The sequence below is a fragment of the Xyrauchen texanus genome, chromosome 10 (genome assembly GCF_025860055.1).
Source record: "Xyrauchen texanus isolate HMW12.3.18 chromosome 10, RBS_HiC_50CHRs, whole genome shotgun sequence".
Classification (NCBI taxonomy): domain Eukaryota; kingdom Metazoa; phylum Chordata; class Actinopteri; order Cypriniformes; family Catostomidae; genus Xyrauchen; species Xyrauchen texanus.
In genome coordinates this window covers 43,727,641-43,746,716 of record NC_068285.1, presented here as the reverse complement: position 1 = coordinate 43,746,716, position 19,076 = coordinate 43,727,641, and the positions used below count along the sequence as shown (strand labels likewise).

The 19,076-nt window shown below is 38.1% G+C and overlaps 1 protein-coding gene across 3 annotated transcripts in view; it reads left to right on the top strand.

The window, feature by feature from the left end:
• LOC127650135 (receptor-type tyrosine-protein phosphatase U-like) overlaps positions 1-19,076 on the top strand; it is a 298,945-nt gene that overhangs the window by 37,734 nt on the left and 242,135 nt on the right. The gene's annotated exons all lie outside the window — the stretch shown is intronic.

Here is a 19,076-nt window from a genome sequence, read left to right as displayed (position 1 = left end):
AAATTGCAACCTGTCCAGGTCTGGACTGGTAATCTGGTATACTGTGCCTTTTCCTGGCGGGCCGACGCACTTTGTGGCCGATCAGGGGCGGACTGGCCATTGGGAGAACCGAGCGTGCCAGTGTGTCGGCTGCAAAACTGGCCGAATGGACCGCAATAAGCTAAAATGAGCCACCGCATTCTGCAGAACTGACCACAAAAAGGCGCCGCAATATGCAGAAAAGGACAGCGAACTGTCTGTTTGTGACGTTAATTTGTCTTGAAATTTATGTCTCTAGTCCAATATTGCTCATGCGGATATAATTATCCTGGCCATGAGTCCCTTGTCCTGGGACATCATTACTGCAGCGATCTCTGGCACATTCTGCATCCCATCCATTAGCACCAACACCCCTCACTACCTGTTTTACCATGCAGTGCTGGCAACACTGCGTTTTATTAAGACCTCCTCACCTGGAATGAAGTGTGTGTTTTCCTGCAGTGTGCATGTTAACTACAAGAAGAGAGAACTGGACAACTGGTTGTCATGTTCAGGTGTTGGTTGATTGTTTCTTCTCTTTTGAAGCTGTCATTCATTTGTCAGGTTTTGGTAGACATGATTGCAGACTCAGCTGCCACTCCATCACAAGTTTACAGCTTCAGAGGGCACGCTCACGGACTGCCCACAGTCCATTCACTTGCACTTGCAGCTCCGATCTGTTCTGCTGGCTTTAAGCAACTTCCAGGAGTTGGGTGAAAAGGCTTGAAGTGTGTTGATGCTGCTAAAATGAGCGCTTCTGAGGAAGATCAAATCACTGAATATGCCAAAGTTTGCCAGGTTCAATATTCAGAGTTCTGTTAAATTAGATATCCACAAACTGTGTATTCTGCTTTGTTTTCAGATAAATAATCACTACTTTTGGACAGACAGAAATTCTAGAATCCACAAACTACAGCCTATATGTATTGCACTAATAGAAGAGCCACATATGTCACAAATGCTTCATAATAGTGCATTTTTGGTCTTTTGACTAGTTTTTAAATAAATAAAGGTACATCTCTAGTTTAGCAATTTTTGTACTTCAGACATTTGTTTTGTTGGGCAAGGAAAACTAGCCTCATACCATGTGACCCACATTTGGTTTTTGACCATTGAAAATGTATAAAATGTAACGATATAAGGATTGAGCCACACTGAGAGCCCCATTTCTCTTGGATTTAACCAACACAGTTGGTTATATTGTCTCATCACAGTTCATACTAATTCGTTCAAGATGGTGAAATTGTATTAAATCCTTCGACTTGGGCCTTTCGAAAATGTATAGCTTTTACACTAACCAATCACCAGTGATGGGCAGTAGCTTTGCGACAAGTAGTGAAGCTATTAGCTTAATGCAATTTCGCGTAGTGAGGTGGTAACCTCATTAGTTTTTAAATCAAGTACATTTTCTGTAGCGCAGCTATATTTTTGATTACAAAATCTACACTGTTATATCATGCCGTGTACCCGGTGTTTCCGATCACCAGTTTGTGAATGTCTGATTCACAAATTAATCCCTCATTTGAGTTGGTCCTTTACAATGACACGTGATGGCAAAGCGTTTTGAATCAGTTCACAATTGAATCTGAATGACTCAGAAAGCTCACACACACGCTGCTGAATCATTTTGTGCACACTCACTTGACAACACGCTCACAGAATATGAAAAAATACAGAAAATGAAGATAACGCTGGTTGCAGTGGATCTACAATCAATAGAAACAAACTTACAAATGCATCCTATCGTTTGCCAGTGATGAAGAAAGTCTTTATTAAGTTCAACACATATGCAGCTTGTAAATGGCACTGCAGGTGAAGACATTTTGTAAATTAAGAGCATCATAACACTGCATTGTAGCATTGTAGCCTACATGCAAAACACATAAAAAAAGTACAATGGCATTGCCATGTTTTTTGGACATGTACCATTTCAATTGCATGTACCATGAACACATACAATATATAGCAAAGTACCACGGGATTCTTTTAATTACCTTGAGCACCATGTAAATACTATACATTTGTATATATAGTATGGTAATCATATATCAAATGACCATAAACTGTATGTATATATATATATATATTTACATAGCCACAGTTTTCTTGAGCAATCAATGGGCAACGCTATGATGATCTTGTTTTGTTTTTCTGGTCTCGAGACACTGTCAATAAAAAAAACTGTCATCTGCATGCTTTTTGACAATTTTTACAAATGTAATACTTTAAACATTACATTATCCGCTAAGAATATATGCCGATGCGATTGAAAACAATGAAGACCGGAAAAAGAAAACCGTCGAATCGTGGAACACATTAAAGATCAGTAAAATTATGTGCACATAGAGTTTTTAATGCAATGTGTAAAGGAAATTATATTCAAATGGGTTTGTACAGGTAGTAGTATAAATAATTTTGCAGAACTGTAGGTATAGTAATGTGATTCTTTGAGATTGGGTTGCTATTTTTGGTCATCTTTTGCCCCACCTGAAAATGAATCAAAGCTCCCTGGTGGGCTACATTCCACCCATCGGTTGACACCCACGGTCTCAGAAGACCCTCAAACCTCCATAAACTAGCCTGAAATCTGGAAAGAAGTTGGAGATACTGAGAGAAAGAAAATGTGCACAGCAGGTCTCGTATTTTCAATTAATCAATGTCAGCACTCAGGCGAATGCAACCAACACATGAACACTTCACACTGCTGTCTGCCTGTGTCTCTTCACTCATGTTTGCTCCCATTCAAACTGTTCTTCCCTCCAATAATCGGTGAATATTTCATAAAGCGTGGAGACTGGAGCCCATGGAGAGGGTTCGGTCCGGTCCCGCTGAGCTCACAGGTGCTGCTGACGGGTGATTGCCTCTGATCTCCACAATGAAATGGGTCGATGGTCCCAAATCTCAGTCCATTCTTCGTTGTGTCCTCCCGCAAGTCCCATCAAAGTCCATGTGTGTGTGTGTCATATTTGTTCACTCAGCGTGCTGCTGATGGATGCGACTAATGAAATATAAAATAAACTCTGGGCTGAGAGGGTGTGCTTGGGCGGCTTGGGCCGTAGAAAGCAACAGAGGGTGTAGAGAGACAATGGAAGTCCGGGATGATTTTTGTTTTGGTTATGATGTGAATATGCTCACTGACGAAAAGCAATTTCATCTCTCAAATTGCATTTTCTGTAGTGTGGGAGGGTTTGTGATATTTGTGTATGCATTGCATTATAAGTTTTAGTTTGTCTGCTGTTTTGCTCTGGAGAATGATGCAAGAGAATTGCATTGTGGGAATATTGTACAAAGTGTACAATAGTAAATGCGTCCCAATTCACATACTTTGTGTGTGAGAATGGCTGCATTCCTTTCAAAGTAAGATGGGAGTGAGAACTATTTGCATTTGCATATAAATATTAACATGTAGCTAAATGATAACCTTTAAATGTAGAGATTTCCCGATACTGGTGTCCAATACCGCACTCATGTACTGGTACTCGTCAGATACCAAAAACCGATATGAATGAATGAGATAAATATATAGTTTGCATGTAATTCAAATGTAAGTTCAGTTTTGTGCTGACGCTGACTGTTCATACCTTTTAATACTCCTCCAAGACCCATACAGGGAAAACACCATGAGCATCGCACGCACTGTTTGTAGCAGATGACAGTAAACGGAGTGCAAATTTATGTTGTAGTGTGAGGCACATACAGACTACATACTTATTTAATATGGTACTCTTACTCGTTCTCAAAAACATTATATCGGGACATCCCTATTAAAATGTGCCATGAGCCAGTCCTTCCGGGATTTTGCAATCTTGTGATCTTGCGACCGATCTCCACATTATTTGGGGTAGCTTGCAATGTTTTATAATTTGCATACATTTTCCCCAAAATGTAAATCTTAGGGAATCCCATCGCTTCCCTTCATGTTTGACAGCAGCAAATCAAATGCTTGAAAAGTCTGAAGCAGTCGCAACATATCCAAATACGCAGCTGCCATTTAAAAACACGTCCACGCATGAAAGCCAGAACTTGAAATGACACTTAATGCTCAAGCAAGCCTAATTTTAACTGCAGCATGACTGTTTTGTGAAATGAACGTCTCCTGATCAGACATTCAAATATCATAATGTTTCAAAATCTATCTAATAATATTTGTGATTTTAATGTTTCTCGCAATAAATTTAGTTTCGTCAGGGTACACGGTTATGCTGCGTTCATTCAAGTTGGATGAGGGATATTCCTACTTGATATCTCCGACCATAAATGCATTTCATTCCCCGATATTCGGAACTGCAACACTCCCTTTAGTTTAAGAGGGGTTTGACTCTCATTAGAGATGTCTCCTAGCAACCCAACTGATAAACAATGCTAGAGTGCTATGTCTCCTAGCAACCCAACTGATAAACAATGCTAGAGCGCTATGTCTCCTAGCAACTCAACTGATAAACAATGTTGCAGTGCTAGCATTTGTGCTTCAGGTGTACGATTATCAAAAGAGATTATAATGTTTTATACAGCTGTTTCTGCAGGCGTTTGTTAAACAAGATTTTACATCATGTAATGTGGAAACAAACTCATTTATCGATATTACTTATGAAAGTGAATGTTAATCTTTTAATTTGTATTCCTCCCTGAGTTGAGAATTTCTGCACGAGCCTACAAGTTGTAATTCTGTCTTCAAGATGCATCCATTGCGCTTTTCCTGGTAGGAAGTTGTAAAATCCGACTTTCTGTGTTGAATGGAACGCAGCACTACTTTTCAAAACTTGATCCGAGACTGAATGCTCAAGCAGCATAATTTACACTTACAAAACTCCTGATGTTGCCATAACAATGAAAAAGCACTTACCACTTAACTTAAAGTGAAATTCAGTCCTCATTTCCTGTTCAATAAATCAATCGCACAGTCATGCAGAACATCTCGTGTTTTTAAATCCATAAGGATCTCTTTCTCAACGGCGATAGCGGCAATAATGACAGTCGACTCGTCAGACAGCTTGATCTTACACTTTTCGCTCTTCAATTACATACATCACTTAAAAGCGTGATTGTGCCACTCAAGGCCAGTTAGAAGGCCTCCACCGGGACATATCCTAAAGATCACACCCACCAAATCAATCTGATTGGCTGATGAAGTTGACAATCTGACATTAGTTGCTCATTCATTTGCACTGTTGAGGGATTCTGTAGAGATTCTGAAGGTCTGAGGGGGTGGAGCTCAGACTCACATGCTGCTTCAGTCATGTGATTTGTGACACAGTTATCACACTTTGCTTTTAAGCATCAAGGAATAAATTCTGACTGGATTAACTTTTAATTTCTCTCTATTTGTTAGTAGATGAATTAAGAGTGGAAAGTGATTAAAAATACAGAAGCAAAACGGTGATTGAGAATGAAAGGATGAAAAATATGTATTTATTTGGCATGTTAGTCCAGCAGAGCTTTGCTGGCCATGAGAAATCACCACTGAGTAAAACGTGATTATAATTTAAAGTGTTTAATACAGTAAGTTATGAATCTGAAAACGGCAATATATGCTGAAAATACATAATCATAAATGTTCAATACATATGTGCAACATATATTTCAAAATATGACAAAAATGGCAATTTTCATAAAAAAACAAACACTTCAATTGCTCAAATATATGAACTCTAATTGTATTTGTTGGTATCTGGCCATATACCAGATTTCAATATCACACAATGTAATAGTGACAGCAGGCCTAATTATTGAATCCTCATTTGTATTTAGTTTACAGGTTTATTGTATGTATGTTTTAAGCTTAGATCACTTTTATTGCATTCTCTGAGGCAGAAAATTGTAATGCATAAATAAATAAGGGTCTTCCAATGGTTTTACCTAAATATATGGTATTTCTGAGTATTTTTGTTATTATTATTATTATTTTGCTTGCTAACTGCATATTCAGTTATTGTGCAGTAAAATATTTAAATGTGACTGCATTTAAAATGTAATTAACACAATTACAGAGGTGTATAATGATGATTTGTGAGTTTTTACTCAAAAACAGGCCAAAATAATGCCGCAAATTGCATCGCAATATTTGAGAAAAGCTACAGCAAGTTCAGTCATTTTGGGCCGCAATATTAGGAAAAAGTGCCGCAAAATCCCGGTGGGACTGATAAGCAATCCTAGCCATTTTGCTAACTTCCGCTTGATTTAGCTATTAAATTAGACTGTAATCAACCACATGTTCTCTCTCAAAAACCCCACCCTGCATTAATTCCAAAGTCAGATGGGCGTGAGAACTATTTGCATTTGTATGAAAATATTAACATGCAGCTAAATTATTACCTTAAAAGGAGCTGTAAGTGGTCTTAGCCATTCGGTTACTTGCATCTGATTTAGCCATTAAATTAAATTGGCATTAAATCCTTTCAAACAAATGTCCTCCGTCCAAAACCCCGCCCTCCAGTGACATAAAAGCAAACCTGATATCACCTCAAAGTCTTCTTATTGGTTACAGGTGCAATCTGTATCTTTTTGTTCATGTCTTCTTGGACTTACAGTGACACCTAGTGGTGTGGATGCAGCATCATTCAAAATCAACAGTTTTCAGTTACAGATGCCATTGTAGAAATTCACTATTCACAATCAGCCATGATTCATTTAATCCAACAGTGAAAGTGTCCAATAACAAGACTGTTATTGAGATTAAGCGAGTAGTATTCAGCTGGTCATGTGATTCTAAAATGGCAGCCCCCATGAGGCGCCCCTGCCCTATGTAGAATAAACCGGCTTTTATAAGGTTACTGATATGACTATAGTCGTCATCCCTTGAGAGCACCTTTAAACAAAAGCGCCTTGAGGCCAGATTGTTCCTTGAGCTGCATCTCAAATCGCACACTTCTAGTAGTGTAAGTAGTGCGAGTTGTATGTTCACTCTGAAAATGCAATGATATGTACAACCCCAATTCCAAAAAGTTGGGACAGTATAAAAACCGCTAATAAAAACAAAAAGTGTCGGACTCAGATTGGCAAACATGCTAAAGCTAGCAGCAACACACGAACATCAATAATGACCTGAACGTCTCTTTCCCGTTGCAATGTGCATGAGTTTGTGAAGAAAAGCAGCATTTGACTGATAATGTGCCTAAATATATGTCTTACCAACTGTGGCATAATTGAGGAATCACATTGATGCCACATTATCATACTGATAATAATGTTTACTTTAATCTTCATAGCGTAATGCACAGACACCAGTGTAGCGCAAACCTGCACGACTCTGCCTTACATTGAAACTTCACTAATTTCATCACACTCTTTTGCTCTTGCTGTTGCACTCTCTACCTCTGTAATTTTGCTTTGGTTTAATTTGTGGTTGTGGAGCAGCACTCCAGGGGTTAGTATAGACGCCTCCTTATTTTCCCCGTGGAGGGGGACGGCTGTGCAAGTGGGTGAGTCTAAGAGGCATTGGGAAGTTAAAACATGCAAATTAGTGTCATTTGGAGATTTCAGTGAGCTTTTGAGAGCTCAGCTGAGTTCAGCTATCTATGCATGTGGATTAGCTCAGCAGTGAAGTGACAGCTGCGTGTGTGTGCAGAATATTAGCTTTCTCAGATGACAACTGTCTCTTTTGGGACCCTTTACACCTGGTATTAACATCCGTCTCGGGTGGTCACAAGTGGCCAGCCAAGGCAGATCACTATTTACTCCTGTTGTTAACGTGTCCTCCTGTGTCCACTTGTGTTCACATTTGAGGGGAGGGTCTCTGATTTCATGATTGCATACATCACTCACGAAATACAACATGTTGTTGAAGTGCAAAATGTTGACACTGATGCTACCAAATAAAGTTGAATTTGAATGCAAATGTGAATACTCAAATAGTTATTTTAGTCAACTGCAAATGCAAGCTCATCAAAAAAGAAGGAAAGAATAGAGATTGCATACAAATGTTCAAGCTTGGTGAACTCTGACCTGCGAATTCAGATGATGAGAATAGTGTACCAATAGAAGATGGAAACGTCACACGCGGAGGCTCAGTTCAGAGAATTAACATTTCAAAGCAACACGTTTTTATTGTTGTTGGAAAGTGAATAGAAGATATATTAAAACATTTTGAAAACATTATTTGTGGCATTGTTTATTTAAACTAGAAGCCCTCGAGCGTGACATTATATCCTGTCCATTGCTGGGTCAGTTTGACCGCAGCTTCAGTACTTTACACTTGTGACAAGATCACCTTGTTTGAACTGAAATAGGTGGAAAAGAGACGCCTTCCTTCATTTATTGTCTTGCCCCATTGTTCATCCTTTTTCTTTCAGTTTGATTTCCGTGTAAAGCTCCATACAACAGTTGGACCTCTCGTACTTTTGAGCTTGCAATTAAAGTCTTCATATATCTGTCAAACTTACCTGTCCTATAGTTCTGCTGGAACTGGACGTGCTCGATCGTTGCTGCTTAATGAAATTTGATCCACTGTAGCAGATTGTTCCACTGGCTTTCAACAAATCCTGAAACTTTACCAATACATCCCAGATGACACATCGTATCACATGGAACATGAATATGTACTATAAATGTGATCTGAGTGATCTGCATACGACACTGGCATGAAGCGCAAATGTGTTTGGAAGTGAAAATGACGGCATGTGCTTAAAATCATTTATGCAGCGATTGAGCAATGTTGTGTCTGAATAGGTTGTAGCTGCTTTGAAATGTACCGCACACACCACGACATTCAAGGTTTCATTAAAGCAAGACCTGAGGGAGAAGAACCCCACCATGAACACAATCAGATTGTTTACTCATTGGAATAAGCTACTGTATTTGTATTGTGTGTGTGCGGTGCTTCCTGAGGCGCATGATTTCCTTTCTTACTGTTTATTTAAAGAAAAAAAAAGAATAAACAAGATCTAATGTTCCCTATGTTAAGTGAGCACTTACACCAATGGCAAAGGTGTGTTTTGATGTAATACATATTGCATGTTCATGCACGCACACAAACAGTTGCTGTATATTTGCTTGTTTTTGGAATTGATTGGGACTCTGGGGTTTTCCTCACTGTTCCTCAGCGCTCTTTGTTTGTTTGTGTCTCCTCAGAGTCACTCATTTTACAATTTTGCTCCTACATTTGATTCCTTTCATGAGCCGAAAGCACCCATGAATAGCTGGAAAAGGAAGTTAACTTTCTAAAGGTGCACAAACTCAACATCTCAATGCATTTAAGTCATGAGCTGGTGTGTTTGATATTGAATAAGGTGATAATTACTGTCATTGTGCATGTAAAATGACTACAATTGCTCTGTACTAGATATGCAGTCAGGTGCTGTGACTTCTAATTGCACTCAAATTTCACCTTTGAACTGTAGTGATACATGTTATGAACTACGCAATATCATTTTACAAAATGTTGCCACGGTCAAGTAGTTTTTATGAGATCAGGCTCATATTATGAAATTAGTCATTTTATATCACGGTAGCAGTAAATGTAAGCGCAGCGTAGTTCTAGCGGGAAGATTAGCAGCTGTACATCATCGCACCATTAGCTGGGTAATTCCCAGCCAATCACATGTCAGCCGTTGCTTTATAAGTCTGCTCACGAATTTATCCCATTGCTGTTTCAGTGTGCTAACACGGCAACCTCCACCACCCCACCACCACCAGTTGAGTCCCGCCACCCCACCACCCCACCACTCACCAGCTGAGTCCCGCCACCCCACCACCCCACCACTCACCAGCTGAGTTTTAACTCATTTAAATTGAATTACAGATATAATTATTATCATGCACATGATTATATGTTGAAAGGGTTTGCGGCAAAAAAATAAAAGCTTAATGTTACATAACACTTGAGTTGCAAAACAAAAGACTCAAAACTGTTAAACTCGCATTATAAAATGGACAGTTCTGAGTCTAAATTCTTATTGGACAAACCACATTTAAAATAATTGTAAAAAGACAATATACACACCCTTGAGATCGCACATCAAAGTAGCCTAAATTTAAAGAGGCATGTTATTGTGTTGCTGACCAGTGAAAACGACCAACAGCATCTCATGAAAATTCATACATGATTTACGAGTTGGCCATTTCGTTTGGTCTCGCACGATTTTGTTCGCATAAACTCGTACGACTTCATCACGTGCAAATTCCCGGATGTCTAATGCGGAAGTAAGTGTGAGTTCCGTGCACGAGGCGTTGAGGACATACTTATTAATATTATGCCCTTACCCAAACCCCTTATCTAAACTTAACCAATCAGTAGAGTCTGTAAACATGATAGGAAGCTGTTGTGTGTGACAGAAGCAAGTAATTGTCATGTATTAGATGGAAACGATGTCCAGCGTTGTCACTGGTTGTAGTGAAAGTTTGTTTGTCCTACTCTGTATTTACTCATTATTCCATGTTTCTGGGTCGCTCTCAAATGCAAATAATGTAAAGCATTCCTGCCCACTAATAGCTGTGAAAATATACATAATGCTGTATAAATCGTAAAGCAAAATCTCTACCAGTTGACACATTTCTACCTTAGCTTGAATATAATCTCAAATAAACCCCCTTCCCAAATAACTGCCCACACCCATCATCCACCTACAAGTTGAAATCCTGGAGGAAGATTTTTTGAGTTGCAGCTCTTCATCATGAAGTAAATTCACAGTATTTCTGACACTCAGCCAGAACAATCGACCGTGCTGTTGTGTTGAAGCTCTTTTTTTTCATTGGATGTGTATATAATTGGTGAATCCTCTTTGTTAGCTTATAATTTCATCACACTCTTACAGCACAGCAGTTAATTGCCGAGTGTTTCTGCTGTAAGCACCAGTAGCACTACAGTTCTGCATGGTTTGACAGGACTGTGGCTGTTGTTATATAACCCCTGCAACTTTTATTGCAGAGAAAGTTTGAGCTATATTTTGACACCATCTGGTTTAGGACTGACCTTGTGCAGCTGACTCAAGCCGATCATCTGTTTGAACAGGTGCATTTGTGTATGCCAATGTCCGCCTGTTCTCCAGCACACTCCTGTGAGAGCTGCAGTTGACCTCGCTGCGACGTGCATGTCTTGGTTTATACAGGTCATGCAACTGTAATTGATAGATGCAGCTGTGTGGGTCAGTTTCAGTCCAGATTGCTTCTTTGGTCTTTCATGCAATGGAGATACGTATTGATATACATTTACATTTATGCATTCAGCAGACACTTTTATTTTAGGCAACCAAGCTATACATTGTGCATTGTGTAACCCAAAGCATTTGTCTTGCTTTCTAATCAAATATCTAAACATCCTTAAAGGAATAGTTCACCCAAAAATGAAAATTCTCTCATCGTCTTATCCCTCATACCACCCCAGATGTGAATTACTTTCTTCCTTCAGTAAAACACAAACAAATGTTTTTAGAAGAATATCTCAGTTCTGTAGGTCCATACAATGCAAGTGAATGGCGACCAAAAGTACATAAAGGCATCATAAAAGTAATCCATAAGACTCCAATGGTTTAATCCCTTTAAAAGGTGCTTATAACACGTTGAAATATAAAGGTTGTCAATCGATATTTGGAGGCATGACATGGAGATTAATTAATCTAAATAATTCATTCAAATCAAATACATCATTATTTGCTGTGAAAGGCTGCCAAATAAATATAACTCAAATAAATAATGCAAGATAATTCAACTATTTCTAAATATAATATGTAGGGCCTATAATATATATATATCACAGATGGAAATTCATGTTGAAATAAATTGCATTCTTGTGGCAGGTGAATAAATTATTGATTAGACAATAGAAAACATGTCTTAAGAACTCAATATATTGTTTGTTTTATTCTCATATCATTGAACAAGCGTACAGTTCAATCGAACAAGAGTTCGTCGATGTGTCCAGTTCTCTTGTGTTCCGTCTGCGCTGTTTATAACTGTCGCTCTATGTGCATGTGCGTCAGATGGACACGATTGGAGCGTCTCGCTGGTATTCAGCATCATAAATGCCACATTCTTAGGACACTGTGTCAAGTTAAAAGTAGTGGAAACTTTGAAATTGATGTCTCAAGATTCCTGTATTCTACTGTGCTTCCTCAGTGACACTAGTGATAAATTAAATTATCTTCAGAAAGCTGACTAACAGACTACAGCATCATCAACAGGTGATTGTACATGCTCCATCTCTCTCTCTCTCTCTCTCTCTCTCTCTCACACACACACACACACACACACACACATGCACACACGTCCTTGTTTCTCCAATAACATGTTAGAAACAGCCCAAGCCGTGATACTAGTAGGTCTGAAGTGATGTTTTTAAGAGGTTTGGATGCATCATTTGGTTTGAACCAGCAGCGGCAGATTCTCTGATCTGTCGAGTAAGAATGCAGTTTCATGCACAAATGCAAATTTTGTGACCGTATTCAGTTTTTACAGATTTCTTAAAAATGTACCTGTTCATTGAACTGTTGTATATAAGCAATAGCACACTCGCAATCGTGCTATATTGCCCTACATCAGCACTGCTGGTATTCGGCCGCAGGATGAGTGCCGTAGGTAATCACAGCAGTGCTGATGTAGGGCCATATCGCACTCTTGCTCATGTGATATTGCTTAAAGAATTGATCACACTAAATTGACTTGTTTAATCGATAGCCCAGATGAAAATATATCACTGGAAGACCAATCATTCCTATAATGTATCTTGAAAGCTACAGTGTGTAAGGAAAGTATTAATTATCTCCTGTCTTGATATTTCAGAGAACAATTTTAAAATACTCTTTGAAACAATGATAACAAAAGTTCTGTTTACTTAATAATTTCTTTCATAAACGTAAAACTTCCCAAGAAAAATGTAATGTGCGTAATTCCATCATTGATAAACTGGTTTTCTAAACCAATTATACACTTAAAACTCAAAAATGAGATCCATCGTTGATAATCAAAGAAAACAATTATTGAAATCAATATTAAATCTGCACATGGCGTCGCCTCGTCAATCATGATTTTTCCTCTGGCACAATACTCCAATCCGCTGTGATTGGTTGAGAGGATCAGCAGCAGAGAATGTTGGGTAGTAGACCGCTGTGAAGGGCGCATCGAGTGTGCCTATCGTCACTGGTTACCGGTCAAATACAGGATTGATTTTAAGGTCTTATTATTTGTTTTTAAAGCCATAAATGGCTTAGCCCCACCTTACATATAAGACCTCCGTATCCATCATCATTCCTACTGGACTCCCAGATCTTCGGATAAACTTCTCCCGCATATACCACAATCGCGCTTGAAGTCAAAAGGAGATTGTGCATTCTCTGTAATCGGCCCCAGACTGTGGAATGACTTGCCTCTGGACATTAGATCATCTCCCTCTCTTGACGTTTTGAAATCTTGAGACCTATCTGCATTATTTGGCTTTTGAATGATTGTAATTTGAGTCTTGTTTGCCATCTTATTTTGTATTTTGCTCCCATTTCTTTCCTTTTCCAATTGTTTTAATTGTACTAGTACATCGCTTTGGTGTACACTTAAATGTGCTTTGGAATAAATTGACCTTGACCTTGCAAAAGAGGTGCTTGTGAGCACCCCTCTGAGCACTTAAATGACAAATGGGACACCCTACAGTATTGTGGCATGCCCAAATGCAGACCATAAGACAGCAAGTCCATATTAAACATTATTTTCAAACACCCTTCATGCCATTGTTTGAGCAAACATATAGTTCTTCCTCCAACTCTAGCCATTGGTTTTAACATGAAAAAATGACACACACATCAGCTTTAAGGGTGTTCAGATATATATATAGGTTGGCCTGGCATTCTGGACCATTATAAAGAGACTAAAACATACCCATGCTGAAGTTTTTTATGCCACTAGTGGCTCCAAACAAAAATAAAAGATTAAAAAATTTCTGAACCACATGTGAATGGAGCTTGCGTGTGAAAATTTGTCCCTTTGATGTTAGAGTGCTGTGGGTGGTTGCCGGAACATTTCAAAAGTGGATGCTAGGGTGTTCTAAGTGTTTTTATTTTAGTCCATTGCAATACGGTTGCTATGCGGTCTGGGGAGGTTGTCAAAAGAGCCGATCTCAAGTCTCTATGATATTCTGGTCTCTAGATATAGCTCAGGATCTTTCTTCAGTCTTCAAGGCAAAACATTGTTTTTTTGAGGTATGAAGCTTGCCTTTAACTCCTCTAATGTTTGTTTCCAAACAGATGTCTCAAATACTTCCATTGCCATCTTGAACTGTTTGGACAAAAATTCATCCCACATTTAGTAAACTAGTTTTAAATATGCTACACATTAAGTCTGAAAGCCCATGTATACTTTGTTTTTCAGCATTCCTTGTTCGGATCGTGCTTGGTCAACCGCGTTGGCTTTCAAAGTAAGCTCTTCTGGCCACAAGTGGCAAACATGTTGGATTTACGCACACTACGACTGCTTTGTAATACTCTTTTAGTACAGTCAATGGCAGGCGCATGTGGCAACGATGCACGTAAACGATAACCGTCAGCATGTGGAGAAAATCTGGTCTGTGCAGACTGGCCGGATGACTTAGATGTGCGTTGGGCAATCATCAATGGGGACAACCGAAGTAATGTATTCACATAAGAAGATGGCATCGGTTTCATTTTCTTCTGTCCTCTCTGCCCTTAATGGTTTTGCATGTTTCTACTTTACTCCATTTCATTTTCATCACTCACATTTATTTTCACCTTTACTTCATTCGGCTCATTTGAAGTTTGTCCTCTGTTATTCATTTTCCTCTTACAAATGCGCGCACACACACACACACACACACACACACACACACACACACACACACACACACACACACACACACACACACACACGACTTTTTGAATCGACATTAAGAGTATTTTTTCTTTTGGCTAATATCTGTATGGATGTATGAGGGAACATGTAGATTTTTTTGCCCTATATAACTGATCAGAATATTTTGTACATCACAATATATCACTGATCATGCTTAATTATTCGATGAGAATGCGAAAACATTTTAATATAGTTTTAAATTGAGAATAATGTGTCACACCACAACTACCTGAATCTTGTTTCTTTGCCCAAAAACAAATCTAAATTTGTGGTGGCGGCATAATGGGCTAAAGCACATAACTAGTAATCAGAAGGTTGCTGGTTCGATCCCCACAGCCACCACCATTGTGCCCTTGAGCAAGACACTTAACTCCAGGTTGCTCCGGGGGGATTGTCCCTGTAATAAGTGCACTGTAAGTCGCTTTGGATAAAAGAGTCTGCCAAATGCATAAATGGAAATGTAAATGTAAGATACACATAGAAATTTATTTCGGATCTATTTAGTTTTATGTAGTTGGCAATTAACTAATAGTTAGTGGTTATATTGTGTTTTTGCACAACTAATGTTATTTTTCTTCAAAAAGTAGTTCACAAGCTTAACTATAGCTGTCAATCTGTGGTTTATTTATGTAAGCCCTCTGGTTTTGTCACAATCACCAATTAGAGAGAAACAGGAACCCAGAGTAATCACAGCAGGAAACCATTAAAATCCAGTCTAGTGTTACAGGATCAAAAATATAAAAAGAGCATATTTACTGTATTTCTGATGGAAACCTGAAAATTAAGGTTTTGATTAACATTTAACATTAATTATGAAGATAGATTTGAATTATCTTGAGTTTGTTTTGTGCCACATAAGGACCCCGACACAAAGGGGTTTATTTAGCAATATTATCCCGCTTATCACACGGCTACCTATCAAATAAATAAATACATGGACATTAGGGATGCACCGAAATTTCGGCCGCCGAAAATTTTCGGCCGAAAATGGCACTTTCGGTTTTCGGCCGAAAGAGAAAAAAGGCCGAAAATATGAGCCGAAAATATATACCTCCTCGCCCCGCCCCTCAGTGCTCAGATTTCAATCTGGATCGATGCAGCCCTTATCACAGCTGTTAGATAATTCCACAACCGCGCTACCAAACAAAGGCCGATCATGTCAGCGGTGTGGAAATTCTTCAAAGTTTCTGATAAGGACATCAAATTTGCGATCTGCAGTGTTTATTCAGCAGAACTTTCAAGATATATATATACAGAATACAGCAAGAGATTCTACAGGAAAATGTCACAACTAGCGCAGCTACACCACAACTTGAGACGTATTTATCTGAACTACGCCAGAAGCGACAATCTCCTTGACTACGGGCACATAAACAAACACCGATTTCCTTTGCTTGCGCGGATTGCGCACAGGTATTTATCTGCCCAAGCACCAGCACAGAGAGTGAGAAACTGTTCAGTGCAGCATCTCATGTTCTTGATGAGCTTTCAGACAGGAGAGACTGTCAGAAAGTTTAGCAACTTTTGTTCTTCAAGAGAAACCTGTCACTTGTACTTAAATAGAAAGCGGTCCAATATGATGTGTAAAGCAATTACATTACACTTGTTCTTCACTTGAGGATACATCTGTCGTTTACAGTTGAGGTTGGATTTAGTTCAATTACTGCTGTTTTGCACAATAATGTTCACTTAAAGTGTACATACGTTTACATAAACAGAATAGAGCACTGATCTATATAATTATATATTATAGTTATATATAGATTAGTGGAATAGAGGCCCTCTGCCATTCTGTGTTCTGCCTGTTGTTTTAATAAAAATTACTGTTGCATATTTAAACTTTTTGAAAGATGCTAGCTAAGTTCATTACTTGACTGTTGTTGTGCATATAATAGTTTTCTAAAACTTTACATTATTTGGATAATTGTTAATAAAATCTGTAAAATTTGATTTTTACAGAACTGAAAGAAGAATAATATTTAATATAGTTTTAATATATTTTTTGTCCAATTTTGGTGTGCTACTTTCAATAAAAGTGTGATTTATTTTATTGGTTTGTAGTTTTTCAATTCAGATTAATTAAATTCATGAAATTAATGAAAAAGTATAAAATTAATACAATTATACACAACATTTCTTTTTTTTTTAAATAGGTAAAAATTTCGGTTTCGGTTTTCGGCCAAGTGCATCCTGGATTTTCGGTTTCGGTTTTGGCCCAGAATTTTCATTTCGGTGCATCCCTAATGGACATAAAATATTAACTTGCGTTGGGATTATGTAATTTTGTGAGAATATATAAATTGCTGAACAGCTGAAATCCACGTCCGGTTTATGTCGGAGTTTGCTGGTGTGTATTTTGTAATTACTGAACGTCTGACTGCTTATTTGTATAGAATGCACAATGATCCAAGAAGCAGGAAAGTTTACTCGCAATAACCGCATGAGCGGTCTGATACATCTATGTGCGGTTGTTTCAGAGAAATATCAGACCACTAGATGGCGCCATTGACCAATCAGAATAAAGTATTCAAGAGAGCCGTGTAATAAAATAATTGAATGTCACACCATAATATGTATACTTTTATTGTATTAATGATTCATGTTCATATTATGCATGAACAAGTATACTCCTCTGAAGTAATTAATTTAACAAAAGAAAACATACATTTCAAGATAGCTTACTACTTTTTGTCTGTATGTCAATTTCACAGCGACACTCTGAATCAATTCAAACTTCCTCAGGGACACAGATGCTCCCCAAACAATTCCAAACTCATGAACCATTTATGTTATTGTCAATTTGAAAAATGCAGTCATTTATAAACTCTGGGATAAAGTGGTTAAAAGAATAAAAGCAAAATGGTGCCATTAACTTATGCAAATATTCTAGTAAACGCTTGCTGATGCAAATCTCTCGTATTTTTGCTCCGTTTCTTTTACCACATTGGTAACTGTCACATATGAACCACATAAGGGCTTTTAAAAACACTCTTTATTTTAATATCATGCACTTATAAGAGGGGAACATGAAAGCATTAAACACCTGAATTGCTGACTTATAACTAAGCAACACAATTTGGTAAATTGCTTTTGGGTGTTGTGCATAACAGCAGTTCAAGAAAGAATTAGCAAATCATGTTTTCCAAAAGTCAAGGACGAATTACTGTTAATCAACTTAACTTTTTGAACATTTATTTCTGTTTTTAAGGCATCTCTCTAAAGATATACTGTTTGTTTGCTGAGCCGTTGTATGAAATGACAGTATAAGCTGATTTAAAGAATGAAATGATGTGCTGAACATAAAAAGCTGTGTGAATCACATGCTCTTGTTACACTTGGTATGAACATCCATTTTTGTTGGGGAGTAACTGAAAGAAGTAGTCTCATGAAAAGTCATAATAATTCTTTCAAGATATCGTATAACTTGACTTATACTAAGAGGTACTATTAGTCCAACCAATCAACCATTCATCAGTGCCTCATGAGCCTATTTTACACATTTTATAACATACTACTGTTGCAGTTTACTGTGATAAGCGTTAGTTAGGGTGTTGATGTACAAAATCTTGTAATTAATGTTGGTGCAGGTGTTTTCTCTTCCACTCGTCAGGGCTCTTTAGCCGTTTGACATGGTTGAGTTGCTCCATAGCACTTTAAAATAGAAATTTCTCATGTATAATTCAAATATTTTGCTACATTGCGACATAAATCATGAATTAGTGTTTATTTATTAAGAAAGAGTATGAATAAGTGTTTTAATTAAGCATTTATAACGTGAGGTACAGTAGCTCACTATTTGCCAAATATTGCATGAAAGTCACCCTTTTTATGCATGCATCTATAACCACATATCACTGATTTTGAATGCACTTTTATATGAATTATTATTCATAGTTATTAATGAATCCCTTATAAACCTTTAGCAAAGGGAACATTAATGCAAAGTCATGAGTAGCTTGCAGCTTGGCAAGCTACCGTTGATAGTTTCCCCATCACTGGTCTGAAGGAGAAAGCATTATCTATCCTGTTTACAATCATCAGATCTCTAGAGAGAGGAACTAGAGATGTGTAATTAATCTTAATTAAAGATGGATTTAACCTCTCTAGAAGAGCCACTCTTAGCTCTAGTCCCATGAGGGAAAGCTTGCTATGGAACAAACGGTAGGAATGTGTCATTTAAGTAATGTTGTGTGTGGCTTCGTTTTTCCGGACCCGGTCGAGCGCTCAAGCCTTTCAAAGTGTGCTCTTTTGACCGCAAGCCCATACAGACACAT